This window comes from Mya arenaria, chromosome 5, assembly GCF_026914265.1.
Source record: "Mya arenaria isolate MELC-2E11 chromosome 5, ASM2691426v1".
NCBI classification, from domain to species: Eukaryota; Metazoa; Mollusca; class Bivalvia; order Myida; family Myidae; genus Mya; species Mya arenaria.
The window spans coordinates 3,506,366-3,513,522 of NC_069126.1; positions in this window are offsets into that span (position 1 = coordinate 3,506,366).

Sequence of the window (7,157 nt, forward strand, 5' to 3'; positions counted from 1 at the left end):
TTAACATTCGCTTGTTATGACATCATGATCAGTGTTTATTTCAATAGCTCATTGATGAACTGTTTCTTTCCGAATTGAATTTCTTTCATGCCGTTTTTGTTGCGGCTTTGAGATAATATCATTTTCTAATAAAACTGCTGACCTTCATTGGTCTTTGGACTGTATTGTGCATCTATTCGCCCATTTTGTTTGCTCTTTTAAGCAAACATTGCATTAATTGCAAACAAGTATCACATCTTAATACACATGATGCAGAATTATGTTTCATTTAGTGTGCATATGATTTTTAGCTTATGAACATGAAAAACATCTACTTAAACAATCACAGCAACACAATGAGATCCCTATCTAAAGAAATATTGCTACTTTTCATTCATTCATACTGTCAATCATTCATGAATATATTCATTTACTTGAAGTTGATACATTGAAAAAAATTGCATCTCAACTCTGATGGCAAAAGCAATAAAAAGTGAGCAGGGGGATTGAGATAAGAACCTTTTCCCTTTATGCATTAATACACTCAAAATGCCTTAAAGGGTACACCAGATTGGCACCAAAAATATTATTTTCTGTAGCGAATCTCGGTACAATTGTTTCATCAAATTTGATCAAAACTTTCAATCTGTGAGAGTGCAGCTTTAATAAATTAAAACACTAATTTATTGTTTATTTGATATAGCCATCCTCGTTGCTGAAGCCACAGAGGTATTTTCAAGAACAAGAACCAATGCTGATCAAAACATGGTCTAGTGATGGAATTCCATACCCGTTAGCAAGGATTTTTTAGAAAGGAATATTGTCTGCAAGTAAGAAAGATTTCTAAGAAAGTCTGGTTTAAAGGCTTTTAAAATGCATCTGGGTACTCGAATAGTAAAGATTAACCTTTGAGTTGTTTTTTTTATTGCAAATCCTCCAAAAGACTACATATTTAATATTTTTTGTTATAATTTTTTTGGAATAAATGAACTTTTCTGCACATTTATCGCATTAATGCACCAGTCAGTTGTAAACTTGGACCCTCCAGGTCCAGTGGTAAACCGGGGATAGCAGGGGAAAAGGGCGGTGTTTTTACCATTCAGGTGTCACTGCAGTGCCGGGTGAATGCGGTGGTTTTGTCTTGGTGCAAAATATAGCAGTGCGGGGGGCATTTGGTGGGTATTTTAACATCATTTCTTCCCTGCAGGGCGGGGATTTTACCCTTGGTTGGCTGGACTGAAAGTCAAAGTCCCGGCTATTCCCCGGGCTTGAGTGGTGTTTACAATTGACTGGAGCATAATTCCTACATATAAGGTTATGTATGTCTCAAATAAGTGTTGACAGGCATTTTTCATACTTTTACAGTAGAAGAAGATAGTCTTATTCTATGTCAAACATTGATTTTGTGTCTTGCTTGCAGAATATGATGTGCCAATAAGCTCCAGTTTGCTGCGGCTTTTCGCCCATGGCAGTTAACATTGTAGTACTTGTTTGTGTGTAAATGATTCCAAAGAGTGAGATTTATACTAATCAGGTGTAAATAAGCAACTTATAGACACTGGTTAAGAGCTGTAATCTTAATTTTAAGGCAAATCTAGCCTTCAAAACAGATACTTTAAGCATTTTTTTAAACTTAGCATAATTATGCTATCACTGCATTTTCTACATCATGTAGCCATCTCATACATGAAAACACTAGCAGTTGTCATGAATCTTTCAGTTTTGGTGTTTTTTTACCATTTCCTTTGCTTTCCTTTACTTGGTCAGATTAATCCAATGCATGAGGAAATAATGGCTCTTTAAAAGTTTACGGCTTACCGATTGATGGAAATGGCTATTTCTGCTTTTTATGAAAACACCACTGGTGCTTATACTTATTCTAAAAGTGTTTAATATATCATTGCCAAACTTTTAGTATGTGTTGCATACAGCCTGAAATTGAACTATAGGGGTTTTGAAGTCTGTTTTTGCAAAAATGTTATATGAAAATACTGTTTTGAAGAGATACATTGTAAGCTTGGATAGTGTCTATATGACACATATAGTTAGAATAACTGTGGTCTTAGGCCATATTTACATATTTTTAACAACGGTGACTTCATTTGTTAGTGTGATAGTCTCTTCATCTGCATCAATGTAAACCAATTGACCCTTGTTTATTATATTCTGAGTTTAAAATAGGTGTTAATCTGTTTCAGATCTGAATTCATCACTATAGTACCGTATTCACCAGTAAGGTTTTATCCAGGATACCAGAGTGGCATCTGGGATTGATCTCTTCAGTAAGTTGGATTCACCAGTAACGTTTTATCCAGGATACCAGAGTGGCATCAGGATTTGATCACTTCAGTACTGTATTCACCAGTAACATTTCACCCAGGATACCAGAGTTGGCATATGGGACGATCACTTCAGTACTGTATTCACCAGTAACATTTCATCCAGGATACCAGAGTTGGCATATGGGACGATCACTTCAGTACTGTATTCACCAGTAACATTTCATCCAGGATACCAGAGTTGGCATATGGGACGATCACTTCAGTACCCTATACCAGAGTGCATTATGTATCTTGGATCAATGACTTCAGTACTGTAATCATCATGAACAATTGAAATAAGAGACAAGAATTGCATATGTATCAAATGCAGATACTGTGTCAATTATCTTATCAATAGATCAATACATCATAGTTTATTACAGTCATCTTATCAGTAGGCTGCTTAACTCTTGCTGGAGGGGGGGGGGGGGGGGGTTTACTATGTCTAAAATACAGTGACATTGTTAAAATTAAAACAAAGCCTAATATGTTCTGAACAATTAAGTGTATTGGCAAAGTATATACTTTTTGTAGTTTTAAACTGAATGAGCTAATGTAAGCATAATTATAGTATATTTTTGTTCTGATAATGTTGTGAACAGTTAAATTGCTTTATTGTGCATATATTACAAGTTTACAACATAAATATATATGTATCAATAACAAGAACTAATGTTTTGTTGAATAATCTATGTGCTTGTTTTTAGCTCACCTGAGCACAAAGTGCTCAAGGTGAGCTATTGTGATCGCCCTGTGTCCGTCATCCGTCGTAGTCGTCCGTTGTCGTCCGTCGTCAATAATTTGACTGTAAACACTCTAGAGGTCACAGTTTGGGCAATATCTTAATGAAACTTGGTCAAAATGTTACTCTCAATAAAATCTTGGACGAGTTCGATATTGGGTCAGCTGGGGTTTAAAAACTAGATCACCCGGTCAAATTAAAGGAAAAGCTTGTTAACACTATAGAAGTCACATTTATGACTGTATCTTCAGGAAACTTGGTCAGAATGTTAATATTGATAATCTCTAGGTCAAGTTTGAATCTGGGTCAAGTGTGGTCAAAAACTCGGTCACCTGGTCAAATTGAAGGAAAAGCTTGTTAACACTCTAGGCCCCAATTTCTCGAAACTTCTTAAGCTTAACAGGCTTAAGTAGCTTTTAATATTTCAATTACTCAAAATACATACTTGAATGGAATTTTGATAAATGAAAAATCGTTTAATTTAACTAACATATAGATAATTCCTATCTAAAGTATAAATACTCTTAAAGAAGTAAATATTATCCAAATTATTGAAAACCAAAAATAGTGAGTTTAGCTTAATCCGGTTATAAGGGACTTAAGAAGTTTCGAGGAATTGAGGCCTGAGGTCTCATTTACGACTGTATCTTCCCGAAAGTTGGTCAGAATGTTTATATTGATTAGTTATAGGCCAAGTTCGATCTTGGTCATGTGCAGTCAAAAACTAGGTCACCAGGTCAAGTAATAGGAAAAGCATGTTAACACTCTAGAGGCCACATTTATGATCATATGTTCATGGAACTTGATCAGATTGTTATTCTTGATGATCTGTATTGGATAAGATGAGCGATACAGGGCCTTCAGGGCCCTCTTTTTTAACTGTTATAGATGTATAGTTCAGTTTAAAGACTCATACTTTAAATAATTATATATTTTCATACTTTCTGCATACATCGTTATATTCAATGATGGAATGGTGCTAACAACATCAACTACAGGGAATTTATATTCATTTCAAACTGCTGAGGTGGTCAAACCATTTTTCCAGGTTATTTGTAGAACCTTAAAAATCTAAAATATACACAATGCTGTTTTACATATTAAAATAGTTTAGTACAGGTTAATTGTCAGATAACTGTAATAATTAGTTTTAAGTTACTCGATCTGTTTCGTTTACCTTCTTATGTTTAATGTAGGAATCATTTATTTGTACTGTAAATGCTTGTATGATATTCAGTATTAGGTAAATTAATATACTTGTGTTTGTTATTATGAGTTTTTTCAAAAATTAAAATATTAAATTTGCTTTGCATTGCCTTAACCTTACTTGTTATGCACATTAATAATCTAATTGGTGTAGTCAAAGTCATAGTATGTCATATAAAATGAATTTTGCCTTTGACACTTGTTTACTTAAGAAAAAATGTACTGCATTAGCAGTTTCTGCAGTTGATTACATACCTAGAGCCCGTCTAAGGCAGTGCCTTATTTCATATTAACCCTTTTATTATATACTTTACTGATTAGATCACTTAGAAGCCACATCTTTGCATAATAAATTTCATTTTAAGGATGCACTCATTGGTTTAATGACGTCAATTTAATATTGCGCAACATACTTGTTATGACGTGACGTCACAAGAGTGGTATATGGACGTATTGCACTGGAGCGGAATATGGGTTAAAGTATTTTGTGATATGTATTGCATGTGGATTGATGATCGGTATAAAATAAAGAATAAACTTATGTTTGGTATTCCATTCTCACTAGCAGTGTGATGAACTGCTGACACCATGTTATGAAATTTGATGGTCAAAGTACATGAAGTATTTAAAAGACATTTCAATATTTCATACTTTAAAAACGATATTCATCTGATCTTAGTCTACTCAACTTGCTTTGCTGTGTACAAAAGTATGCAGCAGTAATATGAATAGCATGAGACAGAAGGCAGTGCCTAATATTTATCAACAGCACTAAGTTATCATGGTAACATGTTATATGAATTGAATACCAAGCACAAATTAAGAGGGAGAAAATAATTCTTCACTTTTTAAATAAAAACGCATTGTGTATGCAGTCTGCATATGTGTACAATGTAAATGTCTTTTACAAAGAGTGTTCAAAGTACGGCCCTGTTGTTTAAAGCTCCCCTGAAAAAGAGGTGACAGGTTTTCTATATATTATATGATTACATCATTGAAAAACTTCCCTGAAAGTGCAAATAACAGTCCTTTGATATAAAAGGAATTGATCAAATTAAAGAATGTGTGCCAACCACGTAAATTAATTTGTACAAGTCTGATTAAACGACTTTGAGAAATTCAAAAGAACTATGACTGTATCTGTTTTAACGCTTTAGCCCCCCCCCCCCCTCACTCTACACACACTTAACTAGATTTTTCAAATTTCCTTTGCAGCTTGCAAGCAGTTTTAGTCTAAAGTTTAAGCTAGCCCATTTAACAGTGACCCCTTGTGATGTGAGCCGATTTTTTCAATGCTTAGAGCATGATTGTCAACATTCACCTGAATGAAGCCCTAGTCCATCAGTGCTTTCAGCACTTTGATTCTATCCGGTACGGACACACGTGATTGATGTTTTATCTAGCATACCTTAAATTGAATTTTGGTAAAATATACATAGAAAAGCACAGTTTTGTACATTTCACCAAAAAGCGCATGCGACGATTATATCGACGTTATGACGCGCAGTAATTTTTATTCACAGCATACGCCAAGAAGTTCCTCCAGTATCACGTCTTTTAAGGGTTATTTTATTTTGTTTTGATGGTAATTTTGTTAAGGTCATGTTAATTGAACTCATATAAGTATGATTACATAAAGAGTGTAATAAAAAGTATTACGTCATAGCGCGTGACGCATCTGGCATAGGGGGTGCTAGATGGAATTTTCCGGCACGGCTGAATTCACCGGAAATGCCTATCCGGTGTGCTAGAAGTATAAAACAAACACACTTCATATCATACAACACATTCACTTTAAGTACATGACGACCGGATGTAATCATCAAATGAAGGAAGGTAGTAAGAGTAACAGCCGAGCAAACTGTCGTATGCTCGCCGTTTTCATTACATCTCATTTCTTCCTGCAATATTTGATTAAACTACACACACTGTCGTAGGCTCGCCGACTTAACACATGTGCCTTAATTTGTCCCGTGGAATACACACACTGTCGTAGGCTCGCCGACTTAACACATGTGCCTTTATTTGTCCCGTGGAAAACACACACTGTCGTAGGCTCGCCGACTTAACACATGTGCCTTAATTTGTCCCGTGGAATACACACACTGCCGTACGCTCGCCGACTTAACGCTTGTGCCGTAATTTGTCCCGTGGAATACACACACTGCCGTACGCTCGCCGACTTAACACTTGTGCCGTAATTTGTCCCGTGGAATACACACACTGCCGTACGCTCGCCGACTTAACACTTGTGCCGTAATTTATCCCATGGAATACACACACTGTGTAAGGGGCACCAAGAAGATAAAGTTTTGTAATTTTCTGGATACTTACTTCTAATTGCTTTCCAGTTTTAAAAATAAATCTGTGAGCACACATCAAATGAATTATGTAAGTGCAAAATACTAAATTACTTTTAAACATTTTATATGTTTTCAACCCCTTGCCAGCCTGTCGTATTACCAATTTATTTGACATATCCTTCTAACCAGAATACCTTGGTAAATTATTTAAAGAAAACGATTGACCCTGATTGTTCTTCCCTATACAGCCTCTGAAACTCCTATTTTTCACAAAAATCCGACAAAAAAATAATATATTTTTAAAACATCCTAATAAAAAAAAATAATTCCAGTATGTTTTTATATGTAAAAAAGTTTTGTATATAAAGTATCCGTTGTTGGTCCTAAAGTTGTATATTTTGACTCTCTCAACATAAATTTCATAATTGCCATTGGCTTAATGTCTTCATACATGTAGACATGTAGCTGTGCGAATATCTTGCTTTATCTATAATAGGTATTATATATTGGAATGAAACGTGGCACACACCTCAGTGATAACGCATATGTTTAGCAAATAGTAATCCCTGATCTATTATTGAATAAGGAAATTATTCAAAACCTCAT